Here is a 22,580-nt window from a genome sequence, read left to right as displayed (position 1 = left end):
GGTGACATGGGGAGCAAGGAGGAGGGTGGCATGGAGCAAGGTGACATGGGGAGCAAGGAGCAGGGTGGCATGGAGCAAGGTGGCAGGAAAGCAGGGAACAGGATGGCATGGAGAGGAGGGTGGCATGGAGCAAGGTGGCATGGGGAGCAGGGAAGCAGGGAACGGGATGCCATGGAGAGGAGGGTGGCAGTGAGCTGGGTGGCACAGAGCAAGGTGACGCGGGGAGCAAGGAGCAGGGTGGCATGGAGCAAGGTGGCAGGGGGAGCAGGGAGTGGGATACCATGGAGAGGAGGGTGGCAGTGAGCATGGAGCAAGATGGTGCGTGGAGCAAGGAGCAGGCTGGCATGGAGCAAGGTGACGCATGGAGCAAGGTGACATGGGGAGCAGGGAATGGGATGCCATGGAGAGTAGGGTGGCAGTGAGCAGGGTGGCATGGAACAAGTTGATGTGGGGAGCAGGGTGGCACAGAACAAGGTGACGTGGGGAGCAAGGAGCGGGATGGCATGGAGCAAAGAGGGAGAGGAGCGAGTTGGCAGGGTGACAGGATGGCATGGGGGAGCAGGGTGGCAGGGAGCAGGATGGCATGGAACAAAGTGGCCTGGGGAGCAGGGTGACAGTGGGTTGGAGCAAGGTGGCGGGGAGTAGGGTGGCGTCGAACACACTGGCACGGAGAGCAGGGTGGCATGGGGAGCAGAGTGGCAGGAAGCAGAGTGACAGGGTGGCAGGGAGCAGGGTGGCAGGGTGACGGGGAGCAGGGTGGCAGGGAGCAGGGTGGCAGGGTGACGGGGAGCAGGGTGGCAGGGAGTAGGGTGGCAGGGAGCAGGGTGGCAGGGTGACGGGGAGCAGGGTGGCAGGGAGTAGGGTGGCAGGGAGCAGGGTGGCAGGGTGACGGGGAGCAGGGTGACGGGGAGCAGGGTGGCAGGGAGCAAGCTGGGGCTCGGTGGCTGAGGAGGGACAATAACTGCTGAGAGGGAGGTGCTAGGCGGGAGCTGTGTGAGAACCAGTTTGCGAGGTCCAGATTGGCAGCAGATCCTGAACCAGGAGGAGCTGAGCATCCATACGGCCCCTGCCGAGATCAGACGAGACGACAGCGACTCGGTTTGGGGGAAGAAATTGGAGGCGGGGGAAGCTTTTTTGCTGAAATGAAATTTGAACCCCAAAGTGGGAGGGAAGTGGAGGTGGGGGGCACGGCTCTCTCCACATGGTTATTACTGCTGTTTTCCACCCAGCTGAAAGGAGAATGTAGCTTAATATGGACCCGCGGGGAGGAGAAGCGATCGGGAACGGGGATTTGTCAGGAGGGAGCTGGGAAACAGCGAGAGAGACGTAGAGGTGAGAGTGACCAGCGCTTTGCCCAGGGAGGTGTTTGCAGCCCGGCAGGAGAGGACAGAGCCGGCTTGGAACAAGGCGCTATTGTTCTTGGCGAGCGGGGGGCCAGCCCGCAGCCCCCCCAGACCCGCAGAGCTGGCAGAGCCTCCGCGGATGTGGGGAAGGGTGGTTTTTTTTTGGGACCGTTTTTTTTTTTTCCCGGTGGATTGTTGGCTTGAAGGCTGGGAAGAGCTCCCGGTGTTGGGGTGCACCAAAAAGACCGGCTGAAATGCTGGGGGTGGCGTGCGGGGGACCTGGGGGTGGATGGGGAGCGGTGGCACGGGGAGCTGGGGGAGGACGGGGATGAGCCGGAGGAGTTTTGGATCAGTGAGCGGTAGGAAGAGGGGTGGTGGATTTGGGGCTCAGCAGCCAGGGGATGATGTGGGGATGGGGCTGTGGGGTAACGCCTGGTGTCCCTCGGCTGACAGGCACCGTGACGGCTCCTTGATGCGTGTGTGGGGCTGGGGAGGGCAAACCGGAGGGGCTTTCTGGCCTGGGGAGCCCCTTCACCCCATGGTCTGGGTCCTGCTGCGATCGCTATTGGCGTCTCCTTGGTAGCCCCCAACTCGTTGCCACCATCCCATGTGGCCTTTGCCCCAGCGCCTGCCATCGCTGCCCCCCACCCGCCGCCGCTGCCGTTGGCATCTCGCTTTCTGCCCCCCGACACCGGGTGCCGAGGCGTTGGTGAGAGCAGCAGCCTTTTCCCGCTGTTGGCATCAGCCACAGCGTTGCCACAGCCGCCGGTTGTCGCCCAGGCCACGCCGGTGCTCGGGGACACCCCAGGGTGCCGGAGAGCGGTGGGAGTGCAGGCGAGGTGCCTTGGGGATGGAAGAGGAGGAGGAGGAGGAAGACGAGGAGAAGGGAGAGATGTGCAGCCCCACGGGTTGTTGGGTCGGTGGCTGATGAGGGGACGATGAAGTAGAGCCTTTGCAGTGCTCAGGGTGAAGCTGAGCTTCTCCCAGCCCTCCCTGTGCAGCTCCCTGCGCTGTGACCGGGGGAGCAGCCTTGTCCCCGTGCCCCCGGCCCAGCTGGAAAAGAGAGACGCCCCCCGCAACTCCCCAGTGCAGCTCTGGCAGTTGTTCCCCATCCCACCCCCACCCCCCCAGTTCCCACCTCTCTGATGCTTCAAACGCAGCGATGCCCTAAAGGCAGCAGAAGCACCTTAGCAAGTGCACACTAAATATTTGGACACGCATGGGTGGCTTTGGGTTCGCTGCTGCTCTCGCCCTTCCCCAGCCCCCGTCCTTGGCATCTGGAGCCCCCCCAAATTTAGGGGGTGTCCCCATGCAGGGGGGCTTCTCCTCTCCACCGAGTCAGGGGTGTAATATTGGCTCAGCAGCTTTTGCTCGGAATGATTTGCTCCGCTCCAACCAGCATCACCGCGCCACCCCGGGGGGGTGTGTGTGTCATCATGTGTGTTGTGTCCCCCCCTTCCTCTCCAGCCCACCCGCTGCCAACCCCAACCACACATGGTGGGACCACAGCATCTGCGCGATGCCCGCCTCCCCGTTCTTCATCCCTGCACCCTCCTCTTCCTCCCACCAGCCTTGACACCCTGCAGCCGGGCCAGGCGCCCGTTGGGGCGGGAGGGGGGGGAGCAGCGTTCCCCTCCCCGGCATTCCTCGGGAGTGAAACACAAGAGCTGGCAGGGCACTCCTGCTTTCTCTGGCCTCCGCTCCTCCAGTGCCGGAACAAAGCCCTCCTGCCTCTCCCGGGAACCCAGGGTTTGAAACAGGAGAGGCGGCTGGTGCTGCGTGGCAAAGCAAAGTGTCCTCCTCCTCCTCCAGCCTATTTTTGGGTTTCGAGGGTGGGTAGGGGACAGAGGCGGGCACGGTGACATCCCCGCGAAGGGCAGCTCCAGCTGGGACCTCAGCCAGAGCCGCCCTCTGCGGGGACCGTGTCCACCCCATGGCATCGTCTCCAGCGTGGGAGATGCTTGAGGGCTGGACACTGACCCTTAGCTGGGCTTTGCCGGCACACTGCCATCACATTGCTATGGAAACTGAGCCCTGGAGAGGACCCGTTCAACCCCAGTTTGGCCCCAGTTTGATTCCCAGCTCTCGTGTACAATCCATCTGCGGCCATACAGGTCCATGCATCCCAACCAGCTTCACCCTTTCGGCTTTGGGATGCTGCATCCCAGAGGGAGGTTGCACTCCAGCCGCCTTCCCAAAGTCCGACACCCCCTTACCCTGCAGAACAAAGCCCCCTCCCTCTTTTCCCCGCCACCCCCGGTGAAACAGGCCCCTGTCGGAGCGCAGTCCCCGACAGCGAAGGTTATTTTAATGGATGCATTACTTTAAACGAACCCTCCGCCATCTGTTCCACCCCCTAATTACGCATGCAAAAAAAGCCCATCTCACAGCCAGCGCAGGAGAAAGTAAAGATATAAGTGATTTAAATGCATGTATCCGCAGCTCCGTCGGCAGCTGGGCTGGGCTGCACTCCTCGCCTTCCTCCCGGCTGCCAGGCGAGCCGGGCAAGTTGCAGGCGAAGGTGGCAAAAAGATGCACGCGACACCTGAGAAAGGTGGCTGTGATGCTGGACCGTGGGTGCAAGCGAGGGATGGAGTTCGGTGGTTGCCTGTGTGCGTGTGTGTGTGTCCCCCCCACTTTCCCTTGCTCCGTCGCCTCCTCGCTGTGCCGCCCCCCCTGAAGGTTAGCTCTGCCCGCCGGCTGCCAGCTTCGGCGTGGTGGCAGCTGAGCCTTCAAAGCGCGGGGACACGCTGTCGTCCCCGGGCTGCCGCGGTGCATGGCGGGCGGTTGAGGGGGGGGGGAGCACCCCCCCGGCTTGGCCGGGCTCCTCGCCCTGACGCTGCTTGGGGGTGGCTCGTGCGCGGGCACCCGTGGCGGTGACGCTGGGGGTGCGCAGCCCCTGGGTGACACTGGGGTCCTTATCCCCTGGCAGAGGGGCTGAGGTGGGGGGAGGAAGCTCTGCTCAGGGCTGCGAGGCTTTTTCCCAAGGGGCAGCTGTCTTTCCATGATCCATCCCAAAATCCAGGGACCCCTGGGTGATTGATTTTCACCTGCAGGCTCTGTCCTCTGGGGCTGTGGAGGGTGAGAGCAGGATGTAGGGGGTGTGAATAAACTCCCCTCCGGGGAGACAGCCCAAAAGTGTTGGAAAATCCTCATTTTTAAGTCATCCCCTAGGTTTGGGGAGTCCCAGTTGTGCTGGAAAGGGTGGCAACACGCCAGCATCACGGCACAAGGCGCTGCGTCCGGCCTCCATCGCCAGCGTGACTCAGTTTCCCCCCACCCCCAATGCAAACCTTCTCCCCCGGGGCGACCTGCGTGGCTTTGGGTGACCCCCAGGGTGACAACGCAGATCCGTGACCACCACAGTAGGGCCACCAGCGCTTGGCACCAGAGCTTTGCCGGCAATCCTGGGTGCTGGCGTCTTTCCCCCTCCTTCTCCCTCCGTCTCCCTCTCTCCGTGCCTGACTGCAGCAGATGCGCCAGCTCTGCAGGAAGAGGGAATTAAGTTGGGCTGGAGGAATTTTAAAGATTGCTGCAGGCCTGAGGGTCTTAGATCCCCCCGCGGAGATGGGCAGTCATGCAGAATTAATCCTATCGGCAGCCTGGCTCGGCTTCAGCCGGTGCAGAGCTCCAGGAGAGCGCGAGGGAGCGCGGGGGGCGATGCTGGGGGCGGCTGAGCGAAGCCCCAGCGCCTCTCGGCGTTGATGGGAAATTAATAATGAAAAATTAAAAGCCCCAACTCAGCCTCCATCACACACACATTCCCCCTCCCTCCTTCTTCTTCTTCTTCTTCTTGCCTTCCCCAGCCCGGAGGTGGGACTCGCAGCGGGGAGGAGGTGGGAGGATTCGGCAAAGCTTAAGGAAAACCTGTTTGCCGTAGCAAAGAGAGCGCGGTGCCGCCAGCGAATGGAAGGAGCCAGCACCGGGGTCGCATCCTGCTCTGCGTTGGTGGTACAGCCAGGACTGCGCTCCGTGCGGCGCTGGGGGATGCCTGGATCTTGGGTGGGGGCACCCATCATCTGCCATGGGTGGTCGGAGGCAGCTGGGGGTGTCACGCTGGCACAGGGGACACGGGGACTCACCAGATGTCCCCACGTGCTGCACCAGCCGCATCCAGGGTGGCATCTGGGCGCCCCGTGGCTCTGCCAATCCCACGGGCAGCTTTGTCCCCATTGTCCCTCCCGGCTGCCGGGGCTGCGGTGCCACTGTGCCAACGGGCTCGGTGGCTGCGTGACACCGGGCAGGGTGGCCTGCGAGGGCTCTCCAGCTGCTGCCGAGCCCTCTGCTCCTCCGGTTTATAAATAATGCAGCACCGAAGCGTGTTGGCAGTGCTGCACACACGCCTGCAGCCCCGGCGTGGCAGTGGGTGCTTTGGGGGGCGAGCGGTGGGTGCTGTCACCCTGTCTAGGTGACACCAAGCCACGCCATTCCAATGGGAAGCAAGCGAACCCCGATGTCCCCGCACCATTTTGCTCTCCAACGCCGTCCCCCAGCCCCACGTGCCTTGGGTGGGAGGTGGGTGGTGGTGGTGGTGGTGGTGGTGGGTGCCCGCGGTGACCCCACGCGCAGGGACGTCCTCGTGGCGGTGGCGCCGATGGCGGCGCGCAGCTTGCAGGGTTGCCATGGTGATGTGCAGGCGCTAACGAACCCGAGTAAACATTAACGAGGGAGAGCCCCATGCGAGAAGGGTGGGGGACCACAGGAAGGTGGGGTGGGGGCCATAGGAGGGTGGGGGGGTGCACGGCGCTCAGGCCTGGGGGACCCAGGTGTCCTGTGGGACCAGCTGCCAGCGTGAGGGACATCCGTGCATCTCAAGGTGCACCCAGGAACATCATCTGGGTGCCTGGGTCCCCTCTGGGTGCTGCATGAGGCTGTGCTTTAATGGTCAGACTGGGAGCTCTGGGTGCTGGGAAGGAGCAGGACACCTGGGTCCCCTTCTCCGCTCGAGGTCACCCACAGTGGGAAGGTCCCAGGGGTCCTGTCCCCCTCTCCGGTGCAGCGCACAGCACCACTCTGCAGCGCTGGCCACCGTCACCCTCTCCGTGCAGCACCCATGGGTGCAGGCATGGTTTGGGGGTGCAGCACCCATGGGTGCAGGCATGGTTTGGGGGGGTGCAGCTACAGCCAGGTGCCCCCCAGGGCTGGTGGGGAGCTCGTGGAGCTCCTGCTTGTCCCTGCCACCGCTGCGGTTGTCACCGTGACCCAAGTCCCCTGCCTCTCCCCCAGCACCCTCACTGCGGTCGAGGTGGGGGTCAGGGTGGGGGTCAGCCCTCCAGGAGCCCCCCCTGCGCCCAACACCCTCTCCGTGACCGGTTTAATGGTGCTGCAGCTCATTAAACGGAGGTGCAGGTGCCCTGGGTACCTTCCTCCTCCTGAAGGGCTCTTAATGAAGGGCTGCTAACGAGCTCTCGTGCTCCCCACTCGCCTCCCCAGCCCCGGGAAGAGGCTGATTGGCGAGCAGCCACCCGCGAGCGGTGCACGGGCGCCTTTCAGGGGTCGAGTGACCCCGTGTCCACCACCTCTTTGCCATCACAGATGTGGCCTTTGCACCGTGCACGGGGGTCCCACGTCACCGCCGTTGTGCCAGTGCCGAACGGGGCGCCAGCTCGGTGCCAGGGAGCGCCGAGGGCTCTGGCAGCCCTGAGAGCTCAGCACCCGCTGGTTCTGCAGCTCGCCTCCGTACCTGGGGAGAGGGCTGAGGGCTGTCACCTGCCTCCCAGGCGTGTGCCAATACTGCCGCATCCCTCCCTGCTGCGGGATGTGCGTCACGGGCAGCTGGGACCCTGTGCCTCAGTTTCCCCCTTCTGGGGGCACTGGAACCTGGGGGCAGGCACTGAAGCTGGGATATGGGTTGAGGCTCATGTTGATCCTCCCCATCCCTCCTTCTGTCCTCCCCACTCCCGTTTCTGTCCCCCCTCTTCCCATTTTTGTCCCTCCATCCCTGTTTCTGTCCTCATACCGCATCGTATGAAGCCAGCCGAGCCCCTCCTTGGGCTCTGGGTGGGTCAGTTGAGGGTCTGTGACTCTCATGCACCCCAAAAATCACCTGGTGGCACCGATGCGGTGCAGTGCATGGGTCTCTTGGAGGGGGTGGGCTGGGGGCTGCTTGCCTGGAGGGGCCCTTCGCCTTGTCCCCCTCCTTCCAAGGCCATGGTGGGGGGACAGCCCATCCCACACGGAGCTACCGACCCTCTCCGGGGCTGGGTCCCCCAACTCCCCGCCGAAGGGAGCCCTAATCCTCCGTGACACAGTGCCCGGCTCGGCGGTGGCTAATTGCAGTGTCCCCAGCTGAGGATTACGGTTTAAAGCGGAGAAGGAGCAGCGGGAGCAGATGAGCTCCTGAGCAACAAAGCTCCCGTTTCCCTGCAAAGCGACTTTTATTAGGGGTATAATTAAAAGCTGACAGGAGGGGAAAATCATGGGGACGGTCAGGGATGAAGCTGAAGGTCCCTGTGCCCCCCTAAGCGTCCGACCCACCAGTCCCCAGCTCTGACCGCAGCGTTTCTGGCAGGGCAGGAGGCAGCGAGGTGCTGGGCTGGCAGAGGAAATCCAAACTCGGCCCCTATGAAAGGGGCTTTGTGTGCCTGGGAAGGAGCAACCCTCCTCCTTCTTCTCCTCCTCCTCCTCCTCCCTGCCTGCGGGGCCGCTTTCCACCCTGGGGGTGGCATTGCCGTGGGTGCCAGAGGGGAAACTGAGGCAGCGTGGCAGCCCCGTGGGCTCGTGCCCTACCTGGGGTCCCACAAGGGCGTTTTCTGTCGCTGGCATCAGCCGGGGCCACGTGCTGCGGGTCAGCTGGGTTCCTAGGGTGGGTCCTCCCCACCACGGCTGGCAAAGTCTCCCAGAGCAGGGAAGGAGCTGTGGGACCAGAGGGACATCGTGGGAATGGATGAACATTTTCCCTATCCTCTTTATGCCGCCGCAATTGCTCTTTCCCCAGCGCCGCCTGCCTCAGTTTCCCTTTTCCCCCTTGTGAGCGCTGTGCCTGCCGTCGTGCTTGGTGGGGCCCCAGATCTCCCGGGGTGGGGGGTTCATCCTGCACGGATGACTCCGGCTGCCCCCATGGATGTGGCCAAGGTCCCCTCCAAAGAGGACACAGGGCAGCACCCGGTGTTTTGCACATCCCTGGGCAAGAAGCTGGCAGGAATGTCCCTCCGTACCGGTTGGGTCCCATCGTATGGAGGAAGGTGGGTGCAGGCAGGGCCCCCCAACTGGGTGCTGGCCTCCTAACTGGGTGCTGCCCCCCATCTGGGAGCTGCCTCCCCCCCCCCGGATGCTTTGCCCTGGCTCCGGCCCCGGCCCTGGCAGGCAGCGGGGGGCTTGTTCTCTCCCTGGACAGGAAGACGAATGAATTCCATTACGGGATCGCGATTTTATTCCACGTGTCAGGGAGCCTGAGATTAACTTGCTCACCAGGCTGTGACAAACCCAGACACCCATGTGCACGCGCTCGGGCACAGGGGCTTCGTACGCTCGCCGGGCACAGACGGAGCTGCCCAAGACCGGGGCTGTGCCCATCCCCGTTGCCACTGCTTGGGAGCCTCCCAGTGCGGAAAGAGGGTGGCACTGGCCAAAGTGGGGTCCTGGCACTTGTCCTGGGGGGCTTTACGCCACCCAAGAATGCAGGTCTTGCAGCTGAGTGAAGGGTGAAACATCCTCCTGATACAGCCCCCCAGCACCGAGTGCTGCCAAAACGTAGGCTGGGAGGAAGGTGGGAAGGGGGTGCCGTGGAGATTTTGGGGGGGGGGGGTGTATAGTGCTGGTGACACAAGAAGGCCGGTTGACTGCTCTGATCTCACCCCAGGAGAGTGCATCCGGGCTGAGCATCCATGTCTGGGCTGCGCATCCCCGTGCGCGGAGCGGTGCTGCGCGGTGCTGTGCCGCGGGGCCGGCTGCTCTCCCCTTGCCGCCCCCCCTGCGCGGGCGCAGGCAGCTGGCTCTGTTTGCTGGAGGCTTTGCGCATTCCAGTTCGTGGGTCACTCGCCTTCGAAACCTCTCCGGGGACGGAGGCAGTTGGGAGCCGTAACAAACAACCCAAGGGCTCCGATGACGCCCGCGCTCGCCGCTGACTGCCAGCGCTTGGAGGAAGGGGGGGGGCTGGGAGACGGCCCCCCTATTCCCTTGGGGTGCTGGAAGGGTGATACTGGGAGCTCCCAGTAACATAACTGGGGAGGGAGGACACGCCGAGTGGGTTTCCTTTGCAGGATGTGGGAGTGATTTGGCTTTTTGGGGAGTTGGAGGGATGCGTGGTCCTCTCTGTTTTTTGGGGTGTCAGAGTTGGGGGTGCTGGCAGTGAGACGTCAGTTGGGATCCGTATGGGGAGGAGTGGGGGAGAGGCAACGAGCTTGGGGTGGCCAGGCTGGGGTTTGTTCAGGGCTGGTTAATGTGTCCTGGAATGTGTGTCGGAGCCGTCCTGGGGAGATCAAGGGTCTGGTGGAGCGGTGGGAGCGCAGCGTGGCTCGGGGGCTGCGCGCCGGGGAGGTTGGGCGGTGGGGAAGGTCAGCCTTGGCCAGATGCAGCCACTCCACCCTCCTCCAGTGCTTTGCACATTAATGCAAATGCACTGGCCTGAGTGGTTCATTAGCAGCATGTGGAATGGAATAATGCATCCGCATCCCATTAGCCTAATGAAAAAAAGGGAGCCGGCACCTGGAACAAAGCTGCCGACTCTTGGCTAGTGCTCTGGCTTGGCCATGCTGGGCCGGGGGGCCCCCCCTTTCCCTTCCCCTCCCTTCCCATCTCTTCCCCTCCCTTCCCTCCGCCACCCAGGCCATCTCCTGCTCCTCCGAGCATCCTCGCACCCAGCACCGAGTGAGGGGACGCCGTCCTTTGGGTGTCACCGTGGTGGGGTTCAGCCCCAGGGGGGGACCCTGGGTTGAGCAGAAGTGCTCATAGCACCACAGCAGAAGGGGACACCATCCCAGGTTGTCACCGTAGTGGGGTTCAGCCCCAGGGGGGGACCCTGGGCTGAGCAGAAGTGCATGGTAGCATCGCGGCAGAAGGGGACACCATCCCAGGATGTCACCGTGGTGGGGTTCAGCCCCAGGGGGGGACCCTGGGTTGAGCAGAAGTGCTCGTAGCATCGCGGCAGAAGGGGACACCATCCCAGGATGTCACCGTGGTGGGGTTCAGCCCCAGGGGGGGACCCTGGGCTGAGCAGAAGTGCATGGTAGCATCGCGGCAGAAGGGGACACCATCCCAGGATGTCACCGTGGTGGGATTCAGCCCCAGGGTGGGTGGGGGGGACACCCCAGAACCTCTCGCAGCATCACCCCTCTGTATCCCAGGGTAGCAGGGACTGGAGCTGGAGGCGCTGGCTGGGCGTGGGTGCCGGGCGTTGCGATGTCCCCATGTCCCTGGGGCTGGGAGCTCAGAGCCTGAAGGATTAGAGGAAACATTGCCAAACAAACCAGGCTGTGCCGGAACCAATTAGCCTCCAGCAGGCAGAGTTTCAGATGCTGTTATTTCTGCCTCTTCTCTTTTCTCTCCCTCCTTCTGTCTCCCCCTTTCCCCCTCCCTGGCCCTCGCCAGCCCCTCCTGCCCGCCCCCAGCATCTCTGCTCTCGCCATTCCTCTCCGTGTCGGAGCTTGTTTTGGGCACTGGCTCTGGAGTGAGTCATGCCGCGCGCGTAGGGGATTTTAAAAGCTTTCTGCTGTCGCTGGGAAGCCGGTTTGGGCTGCTCCGACACTGGGGGTGGAGCGCCATGCCTCGCAGACAACCCTCGTCTAGGGAACCCCAAAAAAATCCCTTGCCTCGGCGCCCCCGAACCCCTGGGGTCCCACAGTCCCCCCCTTTGGCGGGGCCAGCTCGGTCACCCCCAAGCCAGCGGTTGAGTCAGAGCCGAAACTTTCGAGCCGTTGGAGCTTCCTCCGTCGGGGCCCCTCTCTCCGAGGAAGTGGTCTGCCGGGGCGTCGAGCCCAGCGGGGCGGTTGTGCCCCAGCCTCGAGGGGTGCAGCACGCAGGCGCGAGCGCCCAGCGGTGGAGGTTGAAGCGTGGGAGATTTTATTTCCATCGCCACCCGCCTTTTTTCCTCCTTCTTTCCCTCCACCGCCGCCTCCGCCAACCCCACCGCCAAGGCCAGGGTGGGGGGCCCCTCCGGCACGACCCTCCCATCGGTCCGCAGCTGGCCCCGATCCCCCCCTCCTTCATCTTCCTCCTCCTCCTCCTCCTCCTCGCCTTGAGCTGTGCTGCTGAGGGACTGCAGCTCCCGTGGATCAGGAGGAGATTTAGGTCAAGCGCTCGACTGAGTCGAAACAGCCATCTGTGTGCGGAGGAAACCGGCCACCCAGAGCCCCCGGCACGGCTGGCTCCGGCATCGCCGCCAGGTCCCGGCATCGCCAGCGCCCTCCGAACCCTACAGTTGGGCACGCCAGGCTGCCTTTGTCTCCGGCAAGGGAAGAAAACCCACCCTATCAATAAATAAATGGGGGAAAAATATCCCCTTGCCCACCCCTTCCTCCGTCACCTCCCGCTCTGCCGTGGGCATCGCCGCCGAGCACCGGGAAGTTTGGCCACGGCACCGCTCCAAGGTCGCCCTGACACGCCGCGGGAAGGTGTGTGCCCGGGAGGGAGGTCGGCGTGAGCCGGGCTTGGGATGAGGGTGCTGAGGGCCAGAGTTGGCCCTGGGCGCCCGCCGAGCAGCCGGGGAGGCCGGGTGGGAGGTGCAGGCAGGAGGGAGGCGCTGGCCGCATGCCCAGAGCCTGGACTTCTGGGTTCCTGCAGGAACAGGGTGGAGCGGGAGGAGGCCAGGGAGCTGGTGTCATCCCGGCTGTGGCAGGAGAAAGCATTTCCCTCCCCGAGAGGGTGGGAAGCTCCCACACACCACGGCGTGTAGAGCTGCTGCCTGCCTGCTGCCGTGCCTCAGTTTCCCCAGGTGGGGATTTGCCAGCAGAGCAGCACAACCAGGCGCACTGGTGAGGTGGGGACCCCTGGGTGCCCCTTGGCACCCTGCGTCGTGGCAGAGGTGGTCGTGGCCCCTCCTGCTCTCCACCTGCCAGCTTCTTCTTGCTTTCTCCATTTCCTTCCGGAGCACTTTTTCGCTTGTCGGTGTCTCTGCTGCTGTGCGCCTGTGCACACACCCGTGTGAGGGGAGAGGAAACGCCGCCGGTGCCGTGGGAGGGCCGGTACGCACCGGACGCGGCTTCCCGCCACGGTCGCTTCGGTACAGCCCAACCGTGTAACAAGTTGTGCCTGGTCTCGGGTCGGAGCCCGGCATGGGGATGCTTCCAGGCACCTCTCCCCGGCCGCTGCCCACCTGGTGCTCTGCCTGCGCCCCACCGGGCCCCCCGGGAGCGCCTCGATCCGCCTGCCGAGCTTGGTAAGGAGCTTTGCCCACAGCCTGCTTGCATGGTAATCCCGCCTTGGTTGGGGGGATTATGTGTGGGGGGCACAAAGCACCCAGGGGCTGCCTGGAGGTTGGGATTTCAATCATAGAATGGTTTGGGTTGGAAGGGACCTTAAAGCCCATCCAGTTCCAAACCCAAACACCTCCCACTGGGTTGCTCCAAGCCCCATCCAACCTGGCCTTGAGCATCTCCAGGGATGGCGCAGCCACCACTGCTCTGGGCAACCTGGACCAGGGTCTTTCCACCCTCATCATGAAGATTTTCTTCCTCTTGTCTGGATGATTTCCCTCGGTGCTGCAGGTTTTGGAAGGGAAGGTGACAGGAACATCCCGCTGGTCTTGGACCACTGGTGGTCACCCCCAGTTTGCCCACCCGGAGCGCGGTGTCCCTGTAGAACCAACTGGGATTGGTGCTTCCCAACATCGGGATCGTGGCGAGCGCGCCTGCATCCTTTCCCTGCATCCCTCCCTCGCCGAGCGCGCTGGCGTAGCAAGCGGGTGCGAGGATGGGCTGGGATCGGGGGGTCCCATCCCATCTTCCCCACATCCTCACATCCCCGAGGTGGGGCTCGGACGGGGCTGGTGGATGCTGGGAGCTCGGCGGTTCTTTATGGTCTCGGAGGGCTCTATTAATTCTTTAAATATCCAGCCTTTCCAGGTGGGTTTTGTTGAAAATTAATTTCCGGAGCTATTTTAATTTTGCTGTATTTAATTTGCTGTTTATTTTAATTAATTAACGTCGGGAAAAGCTTTTCTCCCAAGCATCCTGCAGCCGTCTGGGGTGGCTGCACCCGGGAGGTGACAGCAAAGGGGTGTCGCGGGCACGAAGGACATGGGTGGAGAGGGTGCTTGGCCCCCACGGTGTCACCCGGTGCTGTCACACCTGCAGCGCGGGCGAACGGGATGTTGGCACCCGCCCGCTTGCTGGGATGGGCATGGGGAGGTGGCAAGTTGGGTCTCTTCCCAGCTCCATCCTGGGCTCCAGAGCTCATCCTGGGGTTTGCTGCCAGCTCCCTGCGATGGTTGTTGCATCTCCCGACTGGGAAACTCCTTGGGTACCGCTCGCAACCACCTTCCTCCTTCTCTTCCTCCTCCCATCGATGGATGGGGGTCTGGCATCCGTGGGGATGGGGTGTGTGATGGTACAGCCGTGCTGTGCCAAGCGTCAGAGCTCCAGTTTGGAAGCCCAGCATGGAATTGTTTGGACGCTGCACCCACACAGAGGCACGTGGGGCTGAGCTCAGCCTCGTGCCCCATCCTCACATCCCATCCTCGCATCCAGTGCTGGATGCTGCAGCCCCAGGGCTGGCCGGACCCCCTGCGAGGGAGTCCCTGGGGGAGGGAGGTGGGCAAGGAAGGGGGAAGGGATGGAGCCGCCTTCCTCCAGATCAAGGCCTCTGGTCTCTCGCATGTCTAGACGCTGCCACACACACCTAATGTGGTTCTTGGCAGGAGCCGCGGCTGCTCTCTCGAGGTTAATTGCTGCGCGCAGAGCTCTGCAGACAGATAGCCGGGCTCCAGGCTGCCCCTGGGATGCCTGCCTCGCCCAGTGCCTGCCTTGGCTGCAGCCCCCGGGGATGCTCGGAGCCCCCCAAGGATGCTTGGAGCCCCCCAAGGATGCTCAGACCCCCTAGGGTAGAGGAGCAGCCGTGGGATGCTGAGGGGATGCTGCTGTGCCCAGCTGGGCAGTTTGGGGTACAGCAATGAGCAATGAAGGGGGGTCCCCTGGGTTTGAGGAGCAGGCAGGAATGGAGGAGAGGTGCTGGAGGTGCTGTGCAAGGGGTGATGGTGGCCATGGAAGCTTTGGAGCCAGAGCAGGAGAAGAGTTAACGCCTCTCCCTTGCCGGCTTGTCCTCCTGCCTGCTCTTGGCAAGGCGGCTGGGCTAGATAAGGGGAAGCACGGCGGGGGGAGCCGGACAAAGGCAGAGCCTTATTCAGCCTGCGTGGCCGGATCCAGCCTCCGGAACGGGAGCCGGAGAGAGAGAAATGAGCTGGGGATTGGGGTGGGAAGAGCCGTTTCATCCTTCAGCCCCAACATGTGGTGAAAGCACGGCTGGGGAGGGGGGAACGCTGCGGGTGCTGCAGGGGTGAGCCCTGGGGCTCGGCCATCTCCGGACTCCCAGGATGGGCTGGATGAGGCCATTCCCAGTGGATGCTCTTGCAAAGGAGCCCAGAGGTCTCCAGGACCCGCAGGGAGCTCGGGGTGCCAGCACCTTCCCAGGAGCCCCACGGTGTCACGCTCGGAGCCACCAGCACTGGGAGCCTGGTCCTTGCCTGGCGCCGTACATAGGGACCAGCATCCCCATGGGCAAACCAGTGCCTTACTGGGCTACCACATGCCATTGTTGAAGCAGGATGGTGCAGAGCAGGGCTGGGAAGTGGTGCCTTCCCAGTGGGGAAGCATATGAGGTCACTGGAGAGATCCTCAAAGCATGGCATCCCCTCATCTCCCGTGTGGCCAATGCTGGGGTCCGGGCTCGGTCCTGTGTCCCAGGACCACATGGGAGTGAGCCCCGACAAGAGGACCTGCCCCATACGGGATCACTGAGGAACTGGGCGAAGGTTTCAGTCCGAGCTGTGTTTTGGTTTGAGGTTTCGTCATGTTTTCATGGCAGGGAATTTCCGTTCCTAACCAAAGACAAGAGAGAAAAAAAAAAAAAAAAAGAAGAAAAAAACCAAAACCAAAAAGAAAAAAAAAAAAAAACACCCTGCATTGAATTTTTGCCAAAAAAATGGGATGTTTCCATTCTTGTTTTGGCTTTTGGCAGCCCCAAACTGCAGCCAATGGAAGAAAATATCTGTGTGGAAATGCCGCTAGCCTCCTCCATGCAGTGCAAGGGCTGTTTCGGGGCTGGCCAGGCTGCGAGCTCCTGCCCCTGCAGCCGGGCGATTCGGGGGGTTTGGGGCTCAAAGGGAGACTTCTGGCACAAGGAGAAGCTTTCAGAGAGCGTGAGAAGGAGCGTAGACACTCCCAAGTGTTGGCCAACGCTCCTCCCGTGCTCTCCTCCCCGCGCCGTGCTCTGTGCAGAGGACGTTGCTGTGAGAAACGGGATCGTTGTTTTGTGGGGAGCATCGACACGAAGCAAGCGAGCGGCTACAAGGACACCGGTGGCACACGGAGCTTGCGGTTCCCACTCGTCCTTGCAGCGGGTTCGCTTTCTCCTCCCCAGCTGGCGGCAGAGCCACGTTTGGCTCCGGTGTGTGCCATGCGCCACCATCCTCCCACCGGGCATCGCCTTCCCTCAGCATCCCCCAAACCTCCCCTCGCCGCCCCGCTTCGACCCCCCAGCTTTTGGGGACCCTCTGTGGCGCCGCGATGCTGTGGCGGGTGGGGTTGGGAGGAGCAGTCGCTGCAATACTTAAATGAGGTTGGGTTTTTTTCCACCGCCCCATCCATGCTAGGAAGAATTACAGTCGCCCAGGCATCTGTTCTGGCAGAGTTGAGCTAAAGAGCTTGTCCTGGACTTGGCAAACCAGCCAGCGCAGCCGGCAGCTTTTCCAAGGGCAGCCTTGGCGGATGCGGAGCAGCAGGTTGACATTGCAGGGAGAGGCACCCTACGCCGCGGGCACCGTCCCTCTGCCCCTCTGCTCCCTTCCTGGGCGATGGATGAGCGAGTTTCGGGGGGTTCCTGCGGCGAGGGTGGGTTGTGGGATGCTGCAATCGCAGCTCCTCCAAAAGCAATGTTCTCCAGCAGGGCTTTGTTTGGTGCTGGCGCATCCCAGGCTCCTCATCCTGAGCGGGGAGGATGGCACCGCGCCCTCGGTGCTGGCAGAGCCGCGGTGCGGGGCTGTGAGAAGGAGGCAGGATTAGTGCCATCGGAGTGGGTTACAGAGCCCTGCAAGGGACTACCACCAAAAAAACCCCCTCATTAGCTGCTTCTCACGCGTGCAACCCAGAGAAATCCCACTGCCACCCCATCCACGCTGAGCGCCGCACGCCTCGCGGCCACCCCAAGCGTCCCACCGTCACCCGCTGTCCCCAGGAGCACCACAGGTGGGTGCAGCGGTGAAACTAGGAGATGCCGGCAGCGTGGTGGACCTGGAAAGGGACTCAGCTTCCCGTCGTGTCTCCACCAACCCCACCATGCCCTGATCCTGCCCATGCCTGCGAGCGCAACCGCGGTGTGGGTAATGAGCAGTAAATCTTCGTGCGATCCCCAGCGTGCAGGAGCTGGGCTTGGCACGGCCAGCCAGGAGGACGCTGTTTGAAGGCATCTTTGCAGCCTTCTTGTGGCCCAGCTCAGCGCCCAGCACCACGCACGGGCCGTATCTGGCAGCGGTCGAGGCAGGGGGAGGCGAATCGGTGGGCTGGGAGGTGGGGGAGCCCTGCTGGAGCGCTGGGCTCGGAGCTGGAGCGTGTCAGGCACAGATGGGATCGTTAGTGCTGGTAAAAATTATCCAGCCCCTCTTAAAAACCCAGGCGCAGCAACCCGACCCCACAGGCGCTGGCGATTCCCACTGGAACGGTGTCGGCATTCGCTTTCCCTGCCATTACCGGCCATCCTCGAGCTGAGACGTGGGGCCACAACCACCTTTCACGTGTCCCCGCTGCAAGGTGACCCCTCGCCTTCCCCTCTGCTGGGACACGAGTGTCAGGGATGGGCATCCCAACCCCGCACCCATCCTGACCCCGGTGCCACCAGCGTTGGGCAAACCCCATCCCTTGGCTCCCCTCCTGCCCTCCGATCCCATCTGCCCCGTGGGATTTCCTATTTCTTTCTTAATGTGCCCGAGCCTCCTGTTTGCTTTTTTTAACTGCAGTAACCACAAGAGGGAAGTTTCGGAGCGGTTGGAGCCCAGCTCCACTGGGAAGGGAGAGCCACCGTCACGCTGCCGCCCATCACCGCAGCACCTCAACTGGGGGGGGGCTCCGCCGGCACCGTCCAGGGGGGTGCTGGTGGTTGTGTTTATCATCCTCCTCCTCCCCAATCCCTTTTCTCTTCGAAGCGGTGAATTTGGGGCTGGTTCGGCGTTGCCGAAGGGACTCAGGGCCCCCCCAGCGCCGATCGATCGTTTTGCTCGCTCCAGCTCTCTTCTTTTCTTTTTTTTTTTCTGTTTGTTTGCAGCCGCTTGAGGGCTCTTGTGATGAATCCAGCCTGGACAGATTTCAAGAACAGCTGAAACGCAGCCCGGGGTGGGGGTGGGAGTGGGAGGGCAGCGGGGCCGGCCAGCACCAGAATGCAAAATGGTGCGTTGGGCAGAGCTGGGATGGCTGGACAGGCTCACACCAGGTCCTGCTGGAAGACCAGAAAGGGATGGGGAGCCATGGTCTCACCGCCCCAAAGCTCTGGGTTCTGTGGGTCAGCAGCGTGGGGACCATACGGGGACCGAAGCCTTGGACTCGGAGAGGCGAAAGGTTTGGGGTGGGGCGTGAAAAGTGGGTTCAGCCCGTGCAGCCGCCTGCTGTCGGAGCTGGGCTGTGCTCCAAGCCAACCCCTAATGGCACCGGCGAAGGGCTGGTCCCGCTAGCCTGGCACGACTGGGCTGTGCTGGGGCTCAGGGTTGCACCTGCGAGGGGGTTTTGGGGGGGCTGCGCCGCCTTCGGATGCATCACCCACCCCACCGTGCCAGGTGCCGTCCGTCTCCGAGCGGCTCTGGGGAGCGGCTGCCCAAGCTTCCAGCGCTCTAAAATGGTGGCTTTGGAATAAAAGAGGAAACCCTCCCAAAACCACCAGCGCAAGGAGGAGGGTGAGCAGCTCCCGCGCTCCAGCCTGAGCTCCCCTGGCTTTGCAGCAAAAGAGGGGTGCACAGCCACCCTGGAGGGGCACAGAAATGGAGGGGGCAGGAGGAGAAACAGGGCCTGGGAGGAAATCTTTCCCCGGCTGAGGCGGTGCCGATGGGCGAGGCGGTGGCTGCCATGGTGCTGGGTGCCAGGGTTGGCTGCGTTTTCGCAGCCGTGACTCCCGGCGAGAGCGGGACGCGTGTGCGCGCGTGTGCATACGAGTGTGCGCGCAGGCGGGAGGAATAATTAGTTTCTACTATAGCACTTCTCACTCAAAGTGCTTTTTAAAAGCCTCCATTCATTAGTCTTCACGGCTCCCCTGAGGTGTCGTGTCCTGGTTCTCTCCCCATTCCGACTCCCCACCTTCCTTGGAGCAACTGGGGATCCTGAGCTGGGGAAGGGGAGGGTGATGCCTTCAGCAAATGTGGAGACCGTGTAAAACCCAAGGATGTGGCAGTAGGGGTTTTGGAGACCATCCTGGTGTCCCCCATCTGGTTCTGCCCCCACTTTGACTCCCCGCCTTCCTTGGAGCAACTGGAGATCCTGAGTTGGGGAGGAGGAGAGTGATGCTACCGGCGTATGTGGAGTCATGAAACCTGAGGATGTGGCAGTAGGGGTTTTGGAGACCATCCTGGTGTCCCCCATCTGGTTCTGCCCCCACTTTGACTCCCCGCCTGCCTTGGAGGAATTTGGGATCCTGAGCTAGGGAAGAGGAGGGTGATGCCTCCAGCAGGTGTGGAGACCGTGTAACACCCAAGGATGTAGCAGTAGGGGTTTTGGAGACCATCCTGGTGTCCCCCATCGGGTTCTGCCCCCACTTTGACTCCCCGCCTTCCTTGGAGCAACTGGAGATCCGGAGCTGGGGAAGAGGAGGGTGATGCTATCGGCGTATGTGGAGTCATAAAACCCAAGGATGTGGCAGCGGGGCTTTTAGAGCCCATCCCAGCATTCCTCCATCCCAGGGGGCTGATGGGGCGTTGTGGACACATGGGAGTTGTTGGAAAGGTCCCGTCGAGGCTCAGCTGTGCCGGGTTCGGAGCGCCGAGGAGAGCGGGATGGTAGGGAAGAGCCATGGGTCCAGTGGGTGCCCCCACCGGCTGCACCCAGGGACAGCGGTACCCCTCACCGAGGTGCCAGGGAGTAGCGTGGTGGTCCCCATTCCCACGTTACCCAACCTGTGCCGCGTTCCCGAGGGTCACCAGGCAGAAGGATGGAGGATGCTGGAAGCTACCAGTGCTGCTCAGCCCCAAACCCAGCATCGCCACTGGGCGAGGTGGCGCGTGTGCCCCCGTCGGGGCGGTGGGGCCAGTGGGGCGCAGAGGTGGGCGAGCGCTGGCGAAGGGCCTCCTCTGCAAACCCTAACCTTATTTTCCCAGGTCCGACGCCAGTTTCCATGGAAACAGCCGGGAGCAGAAATGGGAACCAGAATCCAGAAATGCGAAGCCTCGAGCTCCCGTTCGCCTTCCTGGATTCCCGCTCCCCGGGATGCCGGCTGGGTGCTCCCCACGATGCTCCCACCGTGTCGGGGTGCAAGGCTGGTGGCGCTTGGGCACCCCACGGGCTGCACCCGTGTCCTCGCACGCTGCAGCCCCCGCGCACGGCGTGTGCGTGGTGTGCACGGCGGTGTTGTGCAAGGGTTCCTGCAGGCAGCACCGCGCACGGGCAAGTTCAGACAACATCTGCACACATCTGTGCGCCTGGATGGTGCACGAGGGTGGGTGGGTGATGTCGAAGTCTCTGCGCTCGTGCGGTGTTTTGGTGGAAAGCGGAGTGTGGGCGCAGTGTGTAGCAGCAACTCTGGCTGTTCGGTGTTACTGGTTTGCACTGGGAGGGCCCCAGTCTTGTGGTGTTTTCCAGTCCCATCCCTGCCCTGACATCCCCATCTCCGGGGTGTGAAGGGGGCAGTGGGAGATGTCCATGCCCATGGCAGGGGGTTGGAACTGGATGGGCTTTAGGGTCCCTTCCAACCCAAACCATTCTGTCATACTATGACCCCAGCAGCCTGGAGAGGGGCAGCACCCATCCGTGGGGACTTGGGTGCTGCCCACAAACCGAGGTGCGTGGGAGAACCAGCTCAGCCCTTCAGCCAAAGTGGAGCCAAAGGGACGCGTTTGTGCTGTGCCGTGTCACGTTCATCCAGTTTGCGCCTTCCCTGCTGCCCACTGACCTGTGTGTTTGTGTGCTCACCTCGCACACGCGTGTGCAAGCCTCGCCCTCAGGTGCGTGGTGACGTGTTCTGCTTGTGGGATTGGCATCAGTGTCCATGGGGTGGGACACCGGTGTCCCCAACCCATTCTGGCTGGTGGTGGGGACCGCTCAGCACCGTCCCTGCTGCTCACTGACCTCCACGTATGTGTGCGTGCCTTGTACGCGTGTGTGCAAGCCTCACCCTCATGAGTGTAGTGGCAGGTTATGCTTGTGGGATTGGCATCAATGTCCATGGGGTGGGACACCAGTGTCCCCAACCCATTCTGGCTGGTGATGGGGACCGCTCAGCGCCGTCCCTGCTGCTCACTGACCTCCACGTGTGTGTGCGCTCGCCTCATACACGCGTGTACAAACCTCACTCCATGGTCCCTTGGGAGCATGGTGACATGTTCTGCTTGTGGGATTGGCATCAGTGTCCATAGGGTGGGACAGCGGTGTCCCCAACCCATTCTGGCTGGTGATGGGGACCGCTCAGCGCCGTCCCTGCTGCTCACTGACCTCCATGTGTGTGCGCTCGCCTCGTACACGCGTGTGCAAGCCTCACCCTCATGTGTGTGGCAGCAGATTGTGCTTGTGGGATTGGCATCAGTGTCCATAGGGTGGGACAGCAGTGTCCCCAACCCATTCTGGCTGGTGACGGCACCAGCGCCAACTGGCCGCATCCTCCCCACCGCTCCCCACCAACCGCTTTCCCCACATTCCCCGCACAGCCGGAGCCGCTCACAGCTATGGGATCCCATCCTCATCCCTCTCTCCTGTCCTCAGGGGTGACAACACCACCGTGGTGCTGCCTTCCCCTCCACGTCCCGCGGAGCCGTGGGCGCGGGCATCGCCACCATTGTGTGCGCGCGCCGTAATACATCATTTACAGACGGACAGGTATTAAGATACATTATGGATAACTCACAGAGAGAGACGCTATTAATAATACAGACACATACAGAGGGAAGAAAGTGCACACTTGATTTCCATGTTGCTACCAGGAGTTGTGAGGCTGGCTCTGGCTGCCTCTTCCCACACGTGACTGCAACACAGTGGGTAGCTGACAGCCCAGAGAGCCTGGCTTGGGGCCAGGAAAAAGCAGAAAACACAATGTCTGTGCATATCCTCTCTCTTAAAATAACACTCCAACACCGTCTGAGACGAATTAAAATAAGATCAGGAACGGTCTCGCGAAGAGAGGAAGACGAAGAGGGAAAGACATGCAGGGGAATGGCCGAGGCTGCGCGGCTTCAGACCCTTCGGGGAAGGAAAAAAAAGAGGGGGGGTGTTTTGTTTTGCAGGGTTGGAGTTTCAAATAAAGAGGTTGAAGGAGAAAGAGAAGGAGAAGAGGGAAAAAGCAGATCCCTGGCGGGGAAGGGAGCGATGCCGGCGGCGGTGTTGGCTGTCCAGCACATGGCTGGCCTTTTGGAGGGGAGCCGCGGCAGGGCGGGGGATGCGAGCGCAGGCTGCATGATGGAGAGCATCAGGAATTTCCTGCAGCTGAGGAACACACCAAATACCAGAATGCAAGAGCGAGCGGAGGAGAGCAGGGTGCCTGGGAGGGAATGAGGAGAAGGGGGGATGCGGAGGGCTTGGAAAAAAAAAAAAACCCGCAGGGAGGGCAGCGGGGTTTTTGGGGGGGAACCTGGCGCTTTGGGGTTTTTTCCATCTCTTTGCCTTTCTTTTTTATGCTGCTTCTTTGGATGGAGGTGCCCTGTGGCGCTGTCTGTGCCCCTCCTGCCTGAGTTGGATTTGGGGGTATTTTAGGGGTTTTACGTCTTCCCTCCTTCCTTTCCCCCCGTTTTCTGGCGCGGTGCCGGGGGGACACAGGGAAGGGTGATGGGGACAGGGCTGTATCCTACAGATCTCACCTCTCCCATGGGGCCAAATCTGGGCTGAGGGAGCTGAGAGCAGCCTGGAGAACAGACACATCCCTGCGGGACGGTGTCACGGGAGAGCGGGGACCCCCCCTTGTGCAGGCAGT

At 62.5% G+C, this 22,580-nt stretch overlaps 1 protein-coding gene across 7 annotated transcripts in view; it reads left to right on the top strand.

Moving 5' to 3' along the window:
- The window catches only part of AHDC1 (AT-hook DNA binding motif containing 1), a 64,870-nt gene that overhangs the window by 5,611 nt on the left and 36,679 nt on the right, over positions 1–22,580 (top strand). Inside the window, exon 1 of one of the 7 annotated variants that reach the window (XM_054086239.1) lies at positions 1,224–1,332. The exons of 5 other annotated variants lie outside the window; for them this stretch is intronic. The gene's annotated coding sequence lies outside the window, so the exon portion shown is untranslated. Of the gene's footprint in view, positions 1–1,223; positions 1,333–12,082; positions 12,658–22,580 lie in introns of those variants that run through there. One more of the 7 variants, XM_054086240.1, reaches the window with a different exon arrangement.

Source organism: Cuculus canorus, chromosome 22, assembly GCF_017976375.1.
Source record: "Cuculus canorus isolate bCucCan1 chromosome 22, bCucCan1.pri, whole genome shotgun sequence".
Classification (NCBI taxonomy): domain Eukaryota; kingdom Metazoa; phylum Chordata; class Aves; order Cuculiformes; family Cuculidae; genus Cuculus; species Cuculus canorus.
Note: the sequence above shows the minus strand (reverse complement) of the source record. Positions and strands in the feature narration are given on the sequence as shown.